The sequence below is a fragment of the Rhipicephalus microplus genome, chromosome X, assembly GCF_043290135.1.
Source record: "Rhipicephalus microplus isolate Deutch F79 chromosome X, USDA_Rmic, whole genome shotgun sequence".
Classification (NCBI taxonomy): Eukaryota; Metazoa; Arthropoda; class Arachnida; order Ixodida; family Ixodidae; genus Rhipicephalus; species Rhipicephalus microplus.
The window spans coordinates 344,396,599-344,408,905 of NC_134710.1; the positions used below are offsets into that span (position 1 = coordinate 344,396,599).

Here is a 12,307-nt window from a genome sequence, read left to right on the forward strand (position 1 = left end):
GGTATCACTCCGATCTTCATGAACCACAATCAGGCGTCGTCGGCAAAGATTTTGTATGTGCGTATGTGTACTATGTATATCTCTGAGTATTCCCCTTTTTTATATTTATTCACCTGTTCCGACATGCAGTGCAGAAAAGCGGCATGCCTTTTGTGGTTGCTCTCAACCCTGTTTTTGTTCTTCTATTGAAAATGAAGATATGTAGTGAGAGATCCCAATCAGTGCAGATACTCCGTTTGTTGCAATAGCTTTTGTACATGTCTCTTTTTTTTTAGTACACATGGACACAGGCTCTATATTCAAGCATAAGTGAGCGTGAAAATGAGTGCAGTTTGTTCTCCCGCCGAAATTCACCCATATGCACCACCACTACCGTAGTCGGTGTCACGTACAAAACACCGCAGAAGCTGCCATCGGCCAAAGCTGTCGGAAAACGCAGGACTTTTTCATGCTGGTACCCCAACCACAGATTTGTGCTGGCACATAAGTTTGTGTCCCTTGGTGACAATGGCTAAAAAACTTTTTGTTTTCTTTTTCTTGGCATATACCGATGGTGAAGCTATGAATGAGGAGCCAGCCTAACGACGACGCATCGGCATCTAGTAACGAGCAGACGCCTGGGCAGACGCAAGATATTAATGACTGCATCTTTAAAAATACGTTATGTCCTAATTAATTTACCAAGATGATAAACTACTAAGTATAATAAAGATGAGCATACAAATACGTCCACGTGCAACCTGAGGGAAAATCAAAGACCGAGTAATAAAATGTTATGTACAATACATAAGTACTCAAAATTACAGCAGTTGTCAGTGCTTAGGACTGACCGATACATTCAGGGCCTCCTAAATGAACCCTGCATGGTAACTACCTGCCACAAAACGACAGTGTTCAGTTGACCGTTATTTTGATAATCCTAGCAACTGTCAATGACAAAGTAAATGACATTGAAGCCCTCAAACTGATCACAGAATCTTGACTTTCCTGATAGCTGGCACGTTTGCGTACTTATGCGTCAAGATCGAGCATGGGTCCGGGCACACAGAGCTTTTTCTGTCAGACGTCGCTCTGTAAGAAACAAACACAACGCTTCTGCGAGACATGCCACTGAAATTGACTAAAAATCTCGAGTGCACACACTGAACAGACCAAGCAGCCTGAGCGGCTTAGGTGCGCGTTCATGCTTCCTTGAAAAGCTCAGGCATCACAGAAAGAAAATGTGTTCTCACAACAATAACCTGCTCTCGCAACTGTTCATGTAAGAATCCACCTGACTTGTTTCAGTAACGCTTTCGTTTGGGCTGGTTGATGTTTATTCGGAAAATAATGCATGGTAATGCTAAAAAGAAAGGGCATTATTATTACGGAATGCCAAAGCGAGCCTACGTCAATATAAAACGTATTATCGCATGCTCTCGTTACACTCCTTTGTGAATCATATCAGTGACACATTTCCTTAGGGCTATCTTTCCTTCCAACATGATCATTATATGTTCTGAAAATCGGAGACTGGAATGTATTTTGTCCCTGTATATATTTCAGTCTCTGTCCGAATCGTTTGCGCGCGAACATTTCATGATCATGTTAGATGGAAAGATGGCCCTAAGGGGGTGTGTCGCTGATATGAATGACACGATGGAGGCATAACGAGAGCACGCAATCATACGTTTTCTGTTGTAATAGGCTCGCTTTAGCATTCCGTGATAAAGTTCAGTTCACGCCCGTCCTGTGTACATCTCTTATTGTTTCTTGTTTTTTAGCCCACTCATGCGTTATGTGCCTCACTTGTACCTTTCTTCCTTCTTGTGATTTAATTATTATGGTGCCTAACGGGTCCACCTCGGGGAAAGAGTTGTGAAAGTGCTTGACTGCAGACCCAAAAAACAGACGTTAAGGAACACCAGATGATCAAAATTCCTATACGGTGTTCCTCATAATCATATTGCAGTTTCGGGACGCACAACCAGAGTTGTTATTATATTTTGCTGGGTGGTTACATTCGAAAGCTTAGCTAGAGAGATAAATATTTTTCAGCAATAATCTTCTGCATTTTCGATAATTTTACACATACGAGGGTTCGTTCTGATCATCAACAAACGCTAGTTTAGTAATCATGGACGTCGGTAACAGTAACCCCTGTATTCATAAACGCTCCTTGACTTGAACTCGACCTGAATTCATCTTCAATGCAGCGCGTTTGAGAGCGTCTGCGCCTTGCTGCCTTGGCACCGCCTAAAGACAGCGTGTTCGAAACGCGTTTGTGCTGCATTGAAGTCAGTGGGAAGTCAAGTTCAAGTCAAGTAGCATTTCTGAATACGGGTGTAAAATTCAGATTATATGCAGCCGAATTCCCACAAGGTAAAAGCAGCGGAAGACCTCCTGCATAAAAACGTTCATCTACGAGGCGTCGTAATCTTGTTGCGAAACCTGCTGGGATGTGCCTTCGGCACAGTTTATTCAGAAAACAGATTTTTGTTTCCCATGCAGTAATGTAATGCCTCGTGTTGGGCCACAGACTCTTTCTCTTTGTTTTACTCCACACAACGAGAGTCATTGCCGCAGTGAACAAAACAGCAGGGAAAACGAGGTGCTCGTTGATCTCCTTCCATCCGGAATGGCCCCAAATGGTAGTATAATTGTTCTGAGTGAAGAAATTAAAGTGATTTATTGAAGCCAACGGCCGGCCAGCTGCAGCCTGCTATACAAGGTCACTGCAGGATAAACCAAGTGCACTAAGTGCGCGGTATGACGTTGAATTGACGTCATGTTATGACAATTTGTTCCTTCCACCGAGGTTAATGTGATATTCTGCAAACGATTATTGCAGCAGTTCACAGTCCACATTGGTAGTACCACAGGCTACACAGAAACATCCACCGTATTTCTATCTATCTATCTATCTATCTATCTATCTATCTATCTATCTATCTATCTATCTATCTATATATCTATCTATCTATCTATCTATCTATCTATCTATCTATCTATCTATCTATCTATCTATCTATCTATCTATCTATCTATCTTTAAGAAAAGTGAAAGTGGCGGAAACATAGATACTTGTAGTTTTGGGGCAGCTGCGGCTGTCATCCTCGGCTTTTCTACTTACGACAGCATACTCTCTTCTACAAAAAATGTAGAAATTTCAAAATTTTGTATTACTGGTACTATAATGATTCTAAACCAGTGAAATAAAGCCTATGATTAATAAAATAAACCTAAATTACTTTACTTTACGAAAAAGTGTTTTATGCTGGGATACAAATACTAACGTATTTCCGACACGAAAGGGCCTTTTTAGCATGTACCCTAAGATATGGCAAAGAAAAAACTAAAAACTTCCGTCACTGAACTTATAACCTCTCGTTCCACAGAGTGCAGCACGAACCGACTCGGCCACAGGGCGTATGCTGTTCAGCTTGCTAAAGGCGAGTTATTTATATACACCATTTACCTTTGGCAGTAATCAGAGCATGGGGGCTTGAGCGTGCTCTTGTTATCACTAGCGTGATGATGAGCTGGGCAGGGAGAGTGTGTATACTTGTGCATTTTTTTCATGCGCCCTTCTTTGTGGTTGAGCCAAGGGATAGCAACTCCCTAGACCTCCCATGTACATGTTCTGACAAGTTGATACGCAGCGCCGCTTTTACCACTGGCAACTGCCGAACATCCAACTAGAAATAAATAACGAATATAACATTTCTTTTATGACGTCACAGTTGAGGTAATCAAATTGAGGGAAAAGGTAAAAAACCGAGAGGACGGTTTTCACGGAAGTTCTTCCCCACTTTTCTTGTCAGCGCATTGCGCTCATGCCTTCTTCAGGTCTGCTGGCAGCTTCAGCAAAGTTACCATTCGTAAAATTTTGTTACCGATTTGTTTAAACTTTCTTGTGTTCTCAAGTGGTCAAAGTTAAGCTGACCGATTGCTCAATAACACTAAACTTGATAGACACAAATAAAACGAACTTATTAATGCACGTTTTTAATTAAAAACATTCACGTAATGTGAATGTGTCGATCTATAAAAGCAGCTGCAACTTACAAATGGCATAGGGACATAACGAGTTTGAACCCAGAATAACCGAACCAATGCAAAAATTGTCACCAATCACGGGTAGCATACGTCGCATTTGACTCAATCATGTTTGTTATGATGGCAGACATTGTTTTCTTACAGAACCTGAATACCAAACGAGACTGGAGTTCAGAGGCACGGAGAGGCTTGAAGCGATCAGAAATTTTTTTCACACAGAACATCACAGGAAACAATGTTTCAGCAAATTGACTCGTCCACGTCAGGGCAGCATCGTTGCCTTGACGAAGAAATGTTCACTTGTCAAAACGTTGGCTCCCGCGACATTCCCTGCAATGATTTCTGGAAATGTTGAGTTCATCATTATTACTTGAGCGACGGTATTAGAAGTAAAGACTCACAAACGTTTAAACCACAGCTAATTGAATATCATGGACAGAAAGGAGCCTATAATGACTAAATATCATTTGAACATGACAAATCTAAAACAAGCGAAAACTACGTAACCGAGGCAACAGGAATGCAAGCTTTTCATCCGCAGGTTGCAGGATCAAATTCCGGCTGCATTGGCTGCATCTTCGATGGATGCGAGAATTCTGTAGGCGCTTGTGCTCAGATTTAGGTGGACGTTAAAGAACCCCAGGTGGTCGAAGTTTCCGGAGTCCTCTACTACAGCGTCTCTCATAATCATATGCTGGTTCTGGGGTGTTCAACCCCACATATCACGATCAATTGAAGCTTTTCATTAAACCTATTTTGGTGAGAGCAGATCGGCTGTTGTCTTGACCAATTAGACTAGCGGCACTGCACTTCTGTCAGTTAAGTCAGGCTGGGGGAGAACTGGGTTTACTTTTGTACTGCTGCAAAATCAATACCTTCTCAAATAATGCGTCCGAATACTTGTGCACACCCGTTGCCACTAGAGAACCTCGAAAAGCTTTGCGGTACAAAAAATCCCTGGGTTAGCACACCGCAGAGCCACGAAAAACATGTTTTGGACGCTTTATCAATCTTTGTCGAAAACATGGTTGTTTTTCTCGGTGTGGCTCACTGAGGATTTCGTTTTCTGCCCACCACAACTTGCTGTATTTATCATACCCGTAGTTCACACGTGAAACGAGCGAGATAACTGAGCACGATGCAACTGAAATATTGCTGAGCGAGTGGCTAAAAAGAATTGAAGCAAGCACTACGCACTTAAGTCAACTACTTCCCGCGTTTTACCCGATTTGAAATGCACAAAATGAAAAAAAGATAAAAAGTCATAACTAAAAGAAAATATCTTTGCAGTTGTATCGAATTTATTTATTTGTAAAAACTTGTAAAAGCTAGGAAATGTGAACATCCACACCAACCTCACTGCGTTGACCCAGATCTTAGGATACCCGGCAACTGCTACGAGCGTACAACTTCCTCGAAACCAAGTCTAGCACTCAGTTTCGAAGCCCGGTTGAGCAGCGTGCATGCAGCGTCGAGCTGTGATAGTTGTTAGTCCTCGCGCGTCCTGTATGTATAAGTTCTTTTCGTAATTCCTTTCTGCTTGAGGGGCACGTTGCTAATATGAAGCTGCTTGTCATTCTTCGCGTTATATTACAATTTGTTTCCATAGCATTTATTACTTCATTCTTGAGGCGAAACAACGAACAATAAACGCTCAGCTACATCTTTGAAGACACGTTTCCTTTTCGTGTTATACCGATTATTATGACAGCGTGATCAGCCATGTTTTTTTTTTATATTCCTTGGGCTCTGCATAACCGAACAGCGTTTCAGTATAATTTTCGGGCGTTACATTGCTACATCATTCAAACTTCATCGCAACTTCCACATGATATACATATGTGAAATACATCTAGAAATCAAATTCATGTCATACACTTTGTAGTCCTTTCGTATGTAGATAAAAAATTATTTTCTTTGTAGTGTTGACTATATACAGATATTTCTCAATTATACTTTCTAAAATCAAACTAATATACCGAATCTAAGCCCCAAATATTTTATTTACGTCGACATTAGTCTCAGTGTATCAGCATGAGTTCTGATAACGTGGATTTCTATTCGAGTGCCTTATTCAAACCCTGCGAGGGTTTCTCTATGGATCGGCAGTCGAACCGAATACCTCATTCTCAGCAGCACAATGGCGAAACCATTTGGCCACCATGGTAGTAAAAGAAAAAAACATCGCATGTTTCATTTTGATTTGATGAAATATAGCACACTGAACTTTCAAAACCGCTAGTGCATTAGCTGTTTTCTTTTGTGACGTGTCGTGGTAACCTGTTGTAAGTGCAAATCATTGAAGCGGCATGTATGCCTTACTGTAGGTACGAATAGGAACGCTCAAGTTGCTGGAAAAGTCACCGATACTTGCACTGTAATTGCGATGACCCAATAAGTTATTCATTTAGCCCTGTACTATCATTGTTTCAAAAGCTTTCTTCAATGTTTCTCCACAATATTTCTCTCTGTTTCTCAACTCAATATTGCCTATACAGCAAAAATTTGCACATCTAAAGATGGGGTGCTATGAAATGTTCACAAGAAGTGTAGCAGGCGTTATTATTTTTTATGACTATCGCTATCAGCCACCTGGTATAATCTTGAAAAAGGGACAGCTGGCCAGCTTCGCTTCGACAAATCATTAGGTTCATTCAGTCATTGCATGGAGGTTTGCGTCAGTTAGATATGCGTTTCTGGCACGTTTCCAAGGTAGACTTGGTAAAATGCGTCTTATGCCAGACTATTAGATTATTTTGCGATGATCCCGGAAAATTATCTAATATTTAGGCCACAACAGTGACGACGACACAACGAGAACGATAGTGTGGGAGGCAGCGGAGTTGCGAAGGTATACAGCATGACAACAACGCAATTGCAACAGCACGACAGTATGATTTCAAAATGTTAACAACGCATAGAATGAATAGGAAAGGATGACACAATAGAAGCATCTGTTGCCTCTGCCCTCTCATCCTTTCCTAATTGTTTTATGCGCTAATAACATTTGGGAATGAATCCCCACCATCTTCTCGAGTCGTCTTTTTTTTTTTCATGACAGTATGAATACGGCTGTGACGAAGCGGCGGTCAGATGCATTCCACAGTCGTATGCTGTGCTCAAAGCAGGTTTAGGGCAGTAGTCACCTTTGTTCTGGACACTGTGAGATCTCCCTCCAGCCCTCACGTCATATGTAAGTTCGCAAGCACATTTCAATCGTTGCATGAAAGTATTTTTTTTATTTATGTGATGTAAGAATATTTCAATGTGCCAATAGGGTGCCGGTTAGTCCTAATTTTTTTTAATTGTCGAATAACAAAGTTCACCTAAGGTCTAAGTCTCCAAGTGTTTCAAGTCTATAGCACCTACAATTTACAATTCAGCATACCGGATAGGTCGTGAAATTTCGAAACAACGTATTCAGTGATCATATTTACGTGCATATACGGTGATGTTAACAGTTTGGAGATAATCCGTTGCGTGCAGTTGAATAGTCGCATAATTGTAAACATAACAGTCATATAATTGTGTACACAATAGTCATCAGTCTCACAAATATACACTGTCACGTGGAAAAGCTGAACTGCACTAATACCAGTCAAGAGTGCCACTGTCTAGCTTCATTCAAGGAAAACATTCAATGTTTTTATGGCGCACTTGTGTAAACCTCTTGTTGACCACGGGCCCAAAAGCTTTCTTAAACTGAAGGGTCTGCGATGTGAAGTCATTAAGGTTGATCTAAGTCGGCGTACTTACTTAAATTTTTGCATTTTTTTCTTTTGGTAAAGCACCTCAAAATGAGAAACAGCGCGATGCCACGGGCAGGTGCTGAAACAGATAACGCCTACTGTGAGAAAATGACGTATGCAACCAAATATTAACAAAACACAACAGGCAAAATATGGCTTTTATAATGTTAAAGTACAGAGTATACGAAATGAACGTTGGCGCATATATGTATATGGCATTAAGGACTTAGACCATTGACATTCACGTAAATGACTCGTCGCGCACTTGCCATAATGAACGCTGACGCAACGACTGCGTGATTGCGAGAATATCAAAAAGACTCAAAACGTCAGCTTTCCTCAACTTGTTTGCAAAAGACCGAAAAAGAAGCTTGTGTTTTCGTCCTCCGTCAATAAAAATAACAATATGGTCATTTTGGCTGATGTTGCGCAGGCTTTTTCGCCGAAATATGAACCGTGCAGCATCACCGTCGAAAAACAGCCATGATGCATGCATCAGATAAGACTAAGTGGTTGAGATCGCATAAGTGTTTCTCTTGACCACTGGCTCAATGAGGGGTTGTTTTACAAAGATAAGCCCATCTCAGTGTTAGGAAACGCGTATTAATGCGTTAACTATTATTTCGTTACAATTTCTTATGAGTAGATGAGAGGAGTGTGAAATAGCGGGGATCGGCTAGCCTTGATGTTAGCCACATAAGCCAATAATAACCAGAAGTTGACGCTGACCATTTATGGTGTAATTATTGCTTGCCTATCCCAAACCCCTTCGTAATCATTGTATAAGATCTCTTGTGTTCTATTCAGTAATAACGCTAATTGACCACTATAGAAATTGGCTCGCCCTCCCAAAGGCACTCATTGGTCTAAAGTGCTGTTTGTGCCCAAGCAAGAATGCCAGGTTAATTTAAGCCCTCAGGATTCAATAACCTCGCCTCACTTTTCCTCCAACATTTCGATTAAGAGCTTCGGTTATTGAAAATTCCATACTACCGAAAAAGCATTCATCCAGAATGACCTTTTTTTATCATGTGGAATGACGACGGTGCCTACATAAGGTGCATTTTATTCCTAGTTTATAATAATGAAATGAAAATTGGGGGACCATTGAGCTTCGTCTTTAAGAGTTGAACGCGATAGTGAAATCCGGCCCCTAGTGCCCCCTTAAACCGCTGAGTGCATGCTTATTATTATGTTTTGTTACGAACAAATTGTGGTATAGGCGGCAATGATTCTGCAGATCATGCTGCTCGCACGTCACATAAAGAAGCGAACAGCGGTCCGATTCCGCTTTCAAGAGCGGATGCGGCGAGGCAGATTCGTCAACTGGTCCGCAGTCTCACACTGACTGAGTGGAACACACCAAGCATACGACGTACAAGACTGCACGAGCTCCACCCTTCACTACAACTCCAGCCTCCACCCGGCCTACATCAACGTGCAGCTTCGCTTCTCTATCGCCTTTGGCTGGGAGTTGGTTTCCCGAAAGCTTATACCACGTTAATCGGAACTACTGACAGTGCGGCGTGCGATGTTTGCGGCACCAACGAAAATATCGAACACCTGCTGTGTCATTGTCCTCGATTTGCCTCAGATAGACAAGTACTTGCCAACGCAATGCGGCGACTGGATGATCGGCCTCTTTCCGTGCAGGTGCTATTACAGCAACGTCCACTTGCCTCGACAGCCCACAAGGCAGTGAAAGCCCTGCTGTGTTACCTGAGAAAGACAGGCCTGTGTGAAGGCCTCTGACATGCGGTAGAGTTCTACACGCTGCAGTGAAATTACTGTCAGTCTCTCCCCCACTTTTTTTTCTTTTGCCTCTCTTCCCTCTTTGTCGTCTTTCTTGTCCCCTTCCCTAATCCCCCAGTGTAGGGTAGCCAACCGGATTTCTTTCTGGTTAACCTCCCTGTCTTCTCCCTGTTGTTGCTTCCTCCTTGTTACAAACAGACACACACACACACGCGTGTGCGCGCGCGAATGGTACATGCAGGTTTTTGATCTAAAGCTAGAGTCGCATGGCCTCCAAGATACACGCCGCCCACTCGCCATCTAGGAGGCCATAAAGAGTCTCACAATGCCTCACATTATCTAGCGTTTGCTATTTTCTTGATTAACGCATCTGGAAAGGCATGATATGTTTTGATTGATAATTGATATGTGGGGTTTAACGTCCCGAAATCACTATATGATTATGAGAGACGCCGTAGTGGAGGGCTCCGGAAATTTAGACCACCTGGGGTTCTTTAACGTGCACCCAAATCTGAGCACACGGGCCTACAACATTTCCGCCTTCATCGGAAATGCAGCCGCCGCAGCCGGGATTCGAACCCGTGCCCTGCGGGTCAGCAGCCGAGTACCTTAGCCACTAGACCACCGCGGCGGGGCAGGCATGATATGTTCGCCAACAGTTGCACATTGTTGTCCATTTTTAGATATGTTTGAAATTTCCTGTGCCTTGAGCGGCGATGACTCCACTATCCCGGCCTTTTTCGACGTAGTTTGATAGCCTCCCAAATGCGCCTACAAATCACCGAATATGCTCGTTTTCGTCATGACAGCTGTCGAACAATATGCGTTAAGGAGACTCCTTCCAATACACGGCATTTATGAAGTGTGTTTTTTTTTCCGAAGCAGCCGCAAGTACATCGTGGCTTTGTGGTAGGAAACCTGCTTGCCACGGCCCGGCTTTGACCCTCAATAGGAGTTTTATTCATTATGTTATTTGCTTCTTTTTTGATTTTTCGCTCACAAACAACGGTGCCGACGCTGACTGCGGAATTTCTGCGACACGAGCTCTCTAACGCTATCGTGTTGCAGGCACTGCAGGCACTCATTTGCAGGCACCCATTTTAGGGGGGGGGGGTCACTTAAAGTAACATCGGAGAGGGGGTCGGGGTCAATACTTTATTTTTACTAGCACGAAATCTCTACCATAGCATAAATACTTTTATTGTGTGCTCAAAAAGATCCCATTCATTTATCCTAATTGGTGATTGCAGGTGGACGGCAAGCACTGAAGAGAGGGTGAGAGGGTACTACAGGCGTCAGGGGGGGGGGGGGATCGCCCCTACCACCCATCTTCTGGATCCGCCTAAGATACTAGGCCTTTTCGAGAAGCACGGGTATGCGATCAAAGAAAACTGGCGATAACAAATACATATACTGTGCGAATTTCGTCGTCCTTTCAGACATAAATAAAAACACGGGTCTACTATCTGCGGCGTCTTACGGGGCGATGTACGTGTATGTATACTTCCAACGGAAGAGACGGACCACCGTCCGGGTTTTCACCTGTGCTCACCGGCGGCCGTTCGTTCGTTCCGTCTGCTTCATATCGGTATCAGTGCTCGCCTGTCCACATGTTTCACAACGGTTAGCGCATAGAGCGGACAATTCAGGCTGCACCGTACTCCAGCAGACATTGCTTTCTGTGAAACCAAATCTATGCGCCGATTCTTTCACTTGTCCCGGCAACGTACTTACACTGACCACTTGCCGTCTCGTTTCCGTGTACATAGTGAAACCTCTTGCTTATCGCTCCGAAGTTCTGACTGGTCAGTGTCCAGAAAACAACCACGGACGATGACACCAGCTTGATTTTGTTATCACTGGCAGCTCTTCCTGGTTCGGCACGAAAGCGAGGTATCCGCGATGTACAGGTTCGGAGGCTCGCGCTCGGAAGCGCACGGTCGCTTGAGGATGTAAGAAACTTGTGAGATCCATCAGCTCAACCAGACACTTACAGCACGAGCTTCTTACATCACCTGTCTCGGGTCCACCGGACAGCAAAAGCCAACGATTTGCGAGAACCTGCAAGACAACTTTCCAACAGGTCTTTTTTTTTTCTCTTGTGCAGGCCTTTCTTTGTTCACAGAAGGCTTTCCTCGCCCGTTGTGCTTATGCTGCTTCCAGTTGCAGTGAAAGTGCGTTGACTCGAACTCAGCCATGAGGCATGGCAATGCCATAGCAAAGTTTCAAGAAAAAAAATAACATCTGTGGTCCTCACACGACTTCAGGATTCACTGAGAGCGTCACTCGAAAAGAGGGGGGGGGAGGGGGGAAGGGGCAAAAGCCGCCGAAGGAGCTGCAGCTGGCAGTCACGTGGTAAAAAAAAGAACTCTGAAACGCCGGTTTGAAACTAAGTAATAGGAAACTGCCCGCAAGGTAAAACTGGATTTTGAAATTTTACTGCGTGCCTCAGGAATAGTGGTAAAACTATGTCATGTACCATGATTTACTCCAACACGAGCTAACAATTTTAAACGCAAGAGAGCTTTCTGAGGTGATGAGTCGCAAAAAGCCCAAACTCGGATAGTTTTTGCTTATAGTGTACCGCTGTCCCCGAAGAAATTGAGCGGGCTTATGTTGTGAAAGCCAGCTGGTTTCTGGGTTAGATAGGAATTTGTTTCTTCAATACGAAGCTCATTGGGAAAAAGTTGAAACAGCATTTTCTGGCAAGCAATTTCTACACGGTTACGGAGTATTCCTGCTTCTTGCATTAATTCGGAGGTTAAGTC

At 43.2% G+C, this 12,307-nt stretch overlaps 1 protein-coding gene across 1 annotated transcript in view; it reads left to right on the forward strand.

The window, feature by feature from the left end:
* Nucleotides 1-7,139: 7,139 nt before the first annotated feature.
* Nucleotides 7,140-12,307, forward strand: part of LOC119162020 (acyl-CoA desaturase 1) — an 89,270-nt gene continuing 84,102 nt past the window's right edge. The window contains exon 1 of the mRNA XM_075879809.1: nucleotides 7,140-7,231. The gene's annotated coding sequence lies outside the window, so the exon portion shown is untranslated. The remainder of the gene's footprint in view (nucleotides 7,232-12,307) is intronic.